This window comes from Taudactylus pleione, unplaced genomic scaffold, assembly GCF_031769625.1.
Source record: "Taudactylus pleione unplaced genomic scaffold, aTauple2 ptg000156l, whole genome shotgun sequence".
NCBI classification, from domain to species: domain Eukaryota; kingdom Metazoa; phylum Chordata; class Amphibia; order Anura; family Myobatrachidae; genus Taudactylus; species Taudactylus pleione.
The window spans coordinates 21,088,125-21,098,759 of record NW_028284558.1 but is presented as its reverse complement, the minus strand read 5'-3'; positions in this window follow the sequence as shown (position 1 = coordinate 21,098,759).

Genomic DNA, 10,635 nt, shown 5'->3' with positions numbered 1-10,635 from the left:
TGTTGCCAGGTCCTTCAGTCCGGACCAGATGTCCAAACTTGGTCCTGCCTGCCCTGCATCACCGCCAGCGGGTTGCTTAGGATACCTAAGTTTTTTCCTGGCAGCCCCAGTTGCGGGAGAAAATGAAGAAGGAGCCGTTGACGTGTCACGTTCCGCTTCAGCTGACAGTGTGTTCACCAGCAGGTCTTTGCACCTCTGCAGGCTTGTGTCGGCCGGAAAGAGAGACACCACATAGGCTTTAAACCTAGGATCAAGCACGGTGGCCAAAATGTAGTGGTCTGATTTCAACAGATTGACCACCCTGGAATCCTGGCAAAGCGAATGAAGGGCTTCATCCACAAGTCCCACATGCGAGCGGAATCGCTCCGTCTTAGCTCCTCCTTCACTTTCTCCAGCTGCTTCTGCAAAAGCCTGATGAGGGGAATGACCTGACTCAAGCTGGCTGTGTCTGAACTGACTTCACGTGTGGCAAGTTCGAAGGGCTGGAGAACCTTGCACAACACGGAAATCATTCTCCACTGCGCTTGAGTCAGGTGCATACCCCCTCCTTTGCCTATGTCATAGGTGGATGTATAGGCTTGTATGGCCTTTTGCTGCTCCTCCATCCTCTGAAGCATATAGAGGGTTGAGTTCCACCGCGTCACAACCTCTTGCTTCAGGTGATGGCGGGGCAGGTTCAAGAGTGTTTGCTGGCGCTCCAGTCTTCGGCACGCAGTCGCTGAATGGCGAAAGTGGCCAGAAATTTTTCGGGCCACCCAAAGCGTCTCCTGCACGCCCCTGTCGCTTTTCAGAAAATTCTGCACCACCAAGTTTATTGTGTGAGCAAAACATGGGACGTGCTGGAATTTGCCCAGATGTAATGCCCGCACAATATTGGTGGCGTTGTCAGATATCACAAATCCCCAGGAGAGTCTAAGTGGGGTAAGCCACTGGGCGATGATTTCCCTCAGTTTCTCTAAGAGGTTGTCGGCGGTGTGCCTCTTACTGAAACCGGTGATACACAGCGTAGCCTGCCTTGTAACGAGCTGGCGTTTCTGAGATGCTGCTACTGGTGATGCTGCTGCTGTTGCTGCATAAGGTGATACATCTACCCAGTGGGCTGTCACAGTCATATAGTCCTTAGTCTGCCCTGTTCCACTTGTCCACATGTCCGTGGTTAAGTGGACATTGTGTACAACGGCATTTTTCAGGACACTGAGGACACTTTTTCTGACGTTTCTGTACAGTCTCGGTATCGCCTGCCTAGTGAAGTGGAATCTAGACGGGATTTGGAACCGGGGACACACTACCTCCATCAATTGTCTAAATCCCACTGCACTAATGGCGGATACCGGACGCACGTCTAACACCAACATAGCAGTCAAGGCCTCAGTTATACGTTTTGCTTCAGGATGACTGCTGTCGTACTTCATCCTCCTCGCTAAGGACTGTTGGAGGGTCAATTGTTTAGTAAAAGTAGTGGTGTTCCTACTTCCTCTCTGGGATGATGAACGACTCCCAGCAGCAGCAACAGCAGCAGCGGCAGCAGTAGGCGTAGCAATGCAGGATCCTCCAGAGGAATCCCGGATAGGAGAGTCAGTCATGCCAGTGACATGGCCTGCAGGACTACTTCCGATCCTGACTAAGGAGGAAATTGACGAGGAGGGAGTTGATGGTGTGGTTTGCAGGCGCTTGGATACAATAGGACAACGGGATTTAGGTGTCCCTGGACTGCTTACGGTCTTAGCCAAAGTTTCTGAACTTGACAGTAACTTTTTATGAACGCGCTGCAGGTGCCGTATACGGGAGGATGTTCCTAGGTGGTTGACGTCCCTACCCCTACTTATTTCACCTTTACATATGGTACATATGGCAAGACAGTTGTTGTCCGGATTTGGATAGAAATATTGCCAGACCAAAGAGGTGGAATGTTTGGTCTTTTGCCCAGGCATGACCGTGATGGGTTTTTTCATCCCACGGACAACAACTGTCTCCCCCAGAGCCTGATTTAAACAAACCACATCACCATCAGAATCCTCCTCGCCAACTTCCTCCTCAGCGCCAGCTACACCAGTATCCTCATCCTGTTGTACTTCAACAGTGACATCTTCAATTTGCATATCAGCAAGTGGACTGTGGGTGCTCCTTTCAGCACTTGCAGGGGGCGTGCAAATGGTGGAAAGAGCCACCTCTTCCCGTCCAGTGCTGGGAAGGTCAGGCATCGCAACCACCACCACACTTGGACTCTCCTTGGGGATTTGTGATATCTTCTTAGAAAGCACAGTTCTTCGCTGTGCTTTTGCCAGCTTAACTCTTTTGATTTTTTTAGTGGGAGGAGGGCTTCCATCGTCATGTGAAGCTGAACCACTAGTCATGAACATTCTAGGGTTCGACCTTAGCCGTTCCTTGCCACTCCGTGTCGTAAATGGCATATTGGCAAGTTTACGTTTCTCTTCAGCTGATTTAAATGTCTTTTTCAAGGTCATTTTCCTGAACTTTGCCATTTGGGATTGTATGTGCCCTCTACTATGACATTGGGCATCGGCCTTGGCAGACGACGTTGATGGCATGTTATCGTCTATGTCATGACTAGTGGCAGCAGCTTCAGCACTAGGAGGAAGTGGTTCTTGATCTTTTTCTATTTTATTTTTATCGGAGAAAGTTTGGTCCTCCATTTATGTTATATCGATTTGATATATACGTGCGGCTAAACACAGAAAATAATTTTTTTTTTGGTTTGGACTGGAGTGTACTTTCGGGGGTTACAGCACCCTTAATGGTCAAGCCAGCCGGCCCTTTACTTATGACACAGGCGCACGCTTGGCACTACTTTGTTGATGCACGTGCGGCTACTGCGCACACAATTCACAAACACAGAAAATAATTTTTTTTTGGTTTGGACTGGAGTGTACTTTCGGGGGTTACAGCACCCTTTACGGTCAAGCCAGCCGGCCTTTTAATTATGACACAGGCGCACGCTTGGCACTACTTTGTTGATGCACGTGCGGCTACTGCGCACACAATTCACAAACACAGAAAATAATTTTTTTTTTGGTTTGGACTGGAGTGTACTTTGGGGGTTACAGCACCCTTTAATGGTCAAGCCAGCCGGCCCTTTACTTATGACACAGGCGCACGCTTGGCACTACTTTGTTGATGCACGTGCGGCTACTGCGCACACAATTCACAAACACAGAAATTTTTTTTTGGTTTGGACTGGAGTGTACTTTCGGGGGTTACAGCACCCTTTAACGGTCAAGCCAGCCGGCCCTTTACTTATGACACAGGCGCACGCTTGGCACTACTTTGTTGATGCACGTGCGGCTACTGCGCACACAATTCACAAACACAGAAAATAATTTTTTTTTGGTTTGGACTGGAGTGTACTTTCGGGGGTTACAGCACCCTTTAACGGTCAAGCCAGCCGGCCCTTTACTTATGACACAGGCGCACGCTTGGCACTACTTTGTTGATGCACGTGCGGCTACTGCGCACACAATTCACAAACACAGAAAATAATTTTTTTTTTGGTTTGGACTGGAGTGTACTTTCAGGGGTTACAGCACCCTTAACGGTCAAGCCAGCCGGCCCTTTACTTATGACACAGGCGCACGCTTGGCACTACTTTGTTGATGCACGTGCGGCTACTGCGCACACAATTCACAAACACAGAAAATATATTATTTTTTTAGCACTTGGGGGGAGCACCCCTGATGGACAGAGCACCCCCTGGACAACACTACAGCACCCCTTTAGGACTGGGACACTGCACAGGACTTTGGAGTGGACAAAGCCCCTATGGAGAACTGACTGCACAACACAGTCCAGCCAGCCCCTATGGACTTTGAAGTAGTGGACACAGCCTCTATTAACAACAGCAGCACAGCACAACACAGCCAGCCCCTATGGACTTTGAAGTAGTGGACAACAGCAGCACAGCGCAGCACAGCACAACACTACACAACACTACACTACACTACACTACACAGCCCTAACTCCCACCCTCCCTCTTCACTGTCCACAGCCGAGTGAGAAAATGGCGCAGATGCGGGTACCTTATATAGGATCCAAAACCCGCGAGACTCGGAAGGCGGGATGATGACGTTTTGCCTCGATTTCAGATCCGAGTCAGGCGGGAAAAGTCGAGCCTGACTCGGATTGGACTCGGATCGGGGGGGCTCGGGGGGGTTCGGATTTCAGAAATCCGAACCCACTCACCCCTAATTTAAATCTAAGTTCTGATGCCTTGATAAATCTGGTGGGTCTTTGTTGTATTCCGTTGATAAAATCTTTGACATTGTGCTCTGCTGCTGTGTATTGCATAATCTGTGATTTCAGCAAACTACTCCACCAGATTCTGCATTGCACAGTGAGGAGGCAGGGTTATTTGTTTCTTTTTGTGACTCTATGAGCACAAAAAGTGAGAGGCAGGTTAGAGGTTCAGTGATTGGCAGCTATTTCACATGTAAATATATTACACAACATTAAAATTTTACCTTCATTAAATATATGACTTCCGAATATTTAAAAATTACAATTCATCCTACAGAAAGCACCCATTACAGTAAATGTAGAAATGTATGTGTCTTGCCTTCCCAGTTTTTTTTCCATAACACCAATCAGACAAACAGGTTATTAACATTAATTATTGTATGAACACCAGAATATAATTTAGATAGAGACATTGGGCCTGATTCAGACCCACTCGCGAGCGGCAGCCCGCTCGCAAGTGGGTCGATGTTATGGACTGAGCATGCGCACGACGGAGGGAGCTCCATCGTGCGCATGCGCCAGACGCAACGAGCGAAGGAAAGTCCTTCGCTCGTTGTGTCCGATCAAAGGGGGCGTGCTGTCAATGTTGATTGACAGCACGCCCCCTTTGGTGGGCATGCCGGGGGCGTGCCTCCCTGACAGGGGCGTTCCCACGGGAACGCCTCCCGTCAGAAGCCGGCCCACTGACATCACTAGTGATGTCAGTGGGAGTGATTTTGGCTCTGATAGAGCCAAAATCACTCCGGAGCTTGCGGTTGAAAACATCAACCGCAGGCTCCGGCTCGCAAATTCGATGGTCGCGATGGTCTCGACCATCGCGACCATCACAATGCACGCTCGTATAGCCTGTGGGTGGTGACCCACAGCTATACGAGCGTCCAGGAGGACGCTCCATGAAAATGGAGGCCGGCCCTCATTTCAGAGCGTGCGCTCTGCTCAGAGCGTACGGCTCTGAATGAGGGCCATTGTTTTTAAAGTGTTGTGCAAAATAATGACATCGGCTGGAAATAGGCCATGAACAATATTAATAATAAATGTCCTATTATTTTTCAGCAAACATATACTACTTCAGAAGTTACTGATCATGGTTATTCTTAATGTTTCCTTCTAGGAAACTGACTAAGGGAGGGTAAAGAGAAACTTTGATATGAAGCACCACCAGGTGCAGGCTTCATGTCTGGGTGGCATTGGTGCAGGTGAGGGTTTAAACTGGTGCTGCTGCTACTTGTTGCCTTAGGGAACCTGCTAACAAATTGTGTAAGCAATTATGTCATGTTCTGGTTTATAACTCTAATTACATTGGTTTGATTTGTGAACATCCATAAAAAACTTTCCTGAAATGTAATATTTGCATTTGTTTGTGACTTTAACACACGGTGGTTGGAGTCAAGTATTTTTGTAAAATTTTCAAAATTAACATTTACATTTGTATTGATCATGCTGAAGTTGTTTAGAAGCATGACACTAGTATTAGTGGCTAAGTGGGCCTGATTCAGAAGTACACGCAAGTGCACTGCTTATTGCAGATTCCCAATTAAAACTGCGCGTGCGCAGGACCCATTCTGCGAGTTTGCAGAATGGATACTGTGTAGACACAGGCAGAACCCTTGTATGTTAGGGACCTACCCTACAGAAGTTACCTGGATATGGTGGGTAGGCCCATAACCTTGGCCATGATTATGCTAAAAACCTCTATTGATTGCAAAATTTTATTGTATAATGTATTTATATATAATCAGTAATTTGGAGTTGTGCACCTGTGATTTGTTTGTTTCTGTACCTGCAATAAGTCTCAACAGGTAGCACCTCCCATTATATATATTCAGGGTGTGCAGTCCAGGAATATTTCCTAAACCCTTGAATGCCTCTGCCTGATTGACAGGAAAAGGTATTTAAGGGGAGGTGCAGTGGTGGGGTCAGCCAGTGTTCCCGTAAACAGGGGCGTGTCCGCTCCATTTTCCAGGAGTGGCCAGTCAAGGATCTGCTTTGATCAATGCAGTGTCCTGGGCTCGCAAGCAGGCTAGCCTGAGTAAGAGGAGGCTCACTTAGCTGGCCGGATGCCCGGCGCCGTCCACCATTGCAACCTTCGACTACCGATGGTCGCGATGGTGATCCCAGCCTGTGACCTCCATGCTGGGATCGCAAATGCAGCAAAGGGTGTCATACACCTCCTACTGCATTTGCATTATTGCAAAGATCACAATTGCAAAGCTGCCTGCGTGCAGCTTTGCAATTGCGATCCTTGCTGAATCAGGCCCAGAGTCTGCTGTCACACTTACGTAAATGCCTGGTAATTTGTGACAAATGTCTCATTGTCTGTTCATTAGTGCCACATGATGGTCACTGAAAGCAGTCATGGAGGACAGGAAGGCCGAATCACCATTAGCAGCTGAATTTGTTGGTGTCTCTTGTGAGTCTGGGCTGGGTAGGCTTTGTGTTTGCAGTGATTGTGGTGTGACTGGAAACATATGTTTTGTAATAATTTCCTTATCTTTTTCCTCAGGACCACCAAGTGGCTGTTATGTTGAAGACAGAATATCTTCACTCTGTGCAACTAAAGGGAAAAAATATGTTTGAGCAAAATAATGAATTACAAGTGCACTGACAGCAGAATGGCAAATTGTGGACTGTGGGGCAAAAATAGAAAGGGACAATATCATGTTGGCCTGCCAAATCACATGAATCAGTTTGCAAGGTCTATATGCATATTATAGATTAGTGCATTCAATGTAACCTGATGCTTAAATTTGTCTTAATTGGTAACCTCAATATTGTGTGCAGTAGGGTTAAGCAAACATGTAGCTAAGCAGAAGCATTTGTAAAGGAGATTTTTCTTGTCCATGCTCAACTTACCCACTGTGTCTATTCGCCATTATTTTGAAAGGATCAAACGTGAAACCCAAAGTTACAGTACATATTACAAAAGTATATACTAAACAAATTGGATTAACGCGCTCTATAGACCCCTTTATGTGAGGGCTCAAGCCTGCACTGATGTAGAGATATCGTAGGTAAAAATGCATATATCAAAGAATTGATTATGTAAATCTGATAAAGAGGAAATGTTCTGAAATGTTCAATAATTCTTTACTAGAAGAAAATCAAAATATATTACAAAAGTAGTTTTAAACTCATTTTCCTGAAAGAAAATATGCTAAGGCTTTTGTATATTCTTTGCAAACAGGCCTGGTGGAAGGGGGGGACAAAGGGGACACCAGTACCGGGACCCAAGGGTCAGGGTAGGCCCGAGGATTCAGGGACAGAAAAAAATGGGTCTGCAACAATTACTATTTAGATGGCTGTGCTGCTGTATACAGGAATCATACAACGGCAACAGCAGTATAGGAGTAGCTCGTCCCACCATCATCCTTCCTTCCTTCTCCTAAATCAAAACACCAGTCACACTGTGACATGTGGTGGCCAGTGTATGTTCCTCTTCCTAGGCCCGCATCAAAGTCTGCACTCAGCTCCATGATGAGCAGTAACCCATTCAATTCTCACCACTCCAGCTTCCTATTCCTCTCCTCTCCCAACTCCCCATCACTACCCCACCCTCGCAGCACCTCCGACCCTCCCCTCTCTTGTGGCACCCCCTTGCAGCACCCCTATCCCCCCTTTGTGGCACCCCAATTTACCCTCTTGAGGCACCATGACCCCCCTTATCTCATGGCACCCCTGCCCCCCCTCGCAGCTCTCTCAACCCCCCTCATGACACCCCTGTCCCCCCTCCTCACAGAACCCCAACCCCCCCACTCGTGGGACCACTCCCCCTGCAGAATCCCTAAATTCCTCCACCCCCACACTCCAAGTCCTCCTCTTGAGGTGGTCCACCTGAAAAGTGTAGAAAGTCTCTCTCAGGCCAGGTAAGTAACTGTTATTGTAATTTGTTATCATATATATGTACTGTATGTGTGTGTGTATTTATACTATATATATATATATATATATATATATATATATATACATATGTATGTATACTGTATATTTAAACCTATGTATGTATTCCGTAGACAAAGATCCTTATGGTTTCAAATGTCCCATCAAGGCTTCTTACACATGATCTGAATTTTCACAAAACCTACTGAATTTCTGCCACTCAAGCTTAAAAAAGCAATGAAATTATGATCATTAAGACTGACGCCTTAATGGACGTGTTCTTTGCGTAATACATATATGGTATGCCATCACACCCTGTGGGTAACTACAGATTCAGCACTCTCACAGAGTGAGACTGCTGTCACTCACAAAATGGTGGAGCTGCTAATTCACACAATTGTGTGCTCATTGGAATACACACATGCTGTCTAATTTTTTGCCAAAGATCCACAAGGGATTCACAAATCCCTCAGGACGCCCCATTGTGGTGGGTATTGATTCCCTCACATCTGGGTGCTCCGAATATGTGGAAAATGTTTTAATAAATATGTTGGCATTTTACAATCCTTTGTAAAAGTTACTACATCTATTCTTCAAAAACTAAATCATATCAAATGGAAGGAGGTATATAAATGGGCAACTATTGATGTACAGTCATTGTATACCTCGATCTCACATGATAAAGGGACTTCCAGTTGTTGTGAAATTCTGTATCAAGATGAAATACTGAATATACAACATAAATTATTTACAGTATATGCCATTTAATGAATTTTATCTTAAGCCATAATTATTTTACATTTTTCAAAGGAGAAGTGGATGTTGCGGCCACTCTTGGTCTTTTACTGCAGAGCCGTCATCATCATCATCCCCCATCTCTGACTCAACCATAGGCTGCTGCACAGCCAGCTCCTCCTCAGCCCTCCTGCTCACTCTCTCCTCACCCAAACCAACAAATAACACAGAAAAATAAAACAAAATAACAAACCCTTCCAACTCTACCTCACACACACTCTTCATACACATACACCACAGACACTCACAAATAATGGCAAGTCCAAAAAAAAAAATAGACAGTGGATAAAAAAAGACAGACTGTTACCTATAACAACACCACAGAAAAGACAAGACAGCATTCACAATTTCAATCAACTTTTGCTTAGAAATGTGTGCAAACTCTCCTCTCCTGCCACAGTGCACAACTCTAACAAACAAATTCCACCAATGCACATGGTTTCACAATTTGGGGCAGTTTTTATGAGGGAATGGTGATGTCACAGTAGCATGTGTGGATTTGGACCAATCGGATTGTGTTTGTGAAAGTGTTGCGATAACATTGCAACTTGTTTGATATTTAATGTGAGTTCTGATTTTAATTGTGAAAAATCACTGGGATTAGTTACATGAACATGCCATACTACAATTAGTATCACCATTGACTGACAGTACGTAAGCAAACACGATTCTAATTATTTTGTGATTTGCAGTGGAAAACGTTCCAGCAATAAGCTGAGATGATGGATTGCAGGCCAATATGATTCTTACTAAAAATTTCCTCCCTAGTCTTCATTTTTAAGTGCTTTCTGAAAACTCCTCTTTATTCAGGCTTGTTAAATTCCCAAACTGTCATCTTAACATAATCAATAACCACTCCACTATACAGTACATACTTACATTTAGTATAATTCAGGGGCGTTTCTAGAGAGGAGGGGGCCCGTGTGCAGTCTCCGACACGTGCCCCTCCTCTCCGCCTGGCGGCCGGCAGCACACTAAGCTGTGCACGACCAGCACCAGAGTTATAGACTCTGGGCACTAGAGTGTGCCCAGAGTCTATAAGGGATGCACAGGTCACCGGGAAAATGGCCGCGGCGGCCATTTAACCTGTACTGCGCATGCGCAAACGAGGGGAAAATGGCCACCGCGGCCATTTTCCAGTCGATTTACACTGCCGGACCCCCGCGCCGATGTGGGACTCTCAAGAGGTAAGTAATATTATGGGTGTGCGGTGCGGGGCCCCCCTGGACCCAGGGCCCCATGTTCCCCGCACACCCTGCACCCATTATAGATACGCCCCTCATATAATTCTATACTCAAACAAACCTCTTACCTCCAAATCAACACTGTTTAACTGGATCATATAGAGTAACCCCCAGTGTCAGACTGGGGAATGAAGTTCCCGCTGAGGAAATGCAACTGAAGGAGCCTGCTAAAGGACATGACCAGCCATTGGGGAGATGGGATTATCAACTGGATGAGTGTGTCAAAAGTGCTTTTGGAAATTAGAAATGAAAATATTATGAAAGGAGGTTGGTTTGCAGATAGATCTAGTGTTCCAGAAAGTGCACTTCACTAATTATTTGTTCCTTAGCAGCTCTGAGTAACATTAATACTTACTATTCATGTTACTCAGAACTCCTAAGGAAAATATAAAGTTTCAAGTCCTATATATACAGCATCCGGGATTTTGGATTAAGGACCTGATTCAGACCTGCTCGCTAAGTAGCGTTC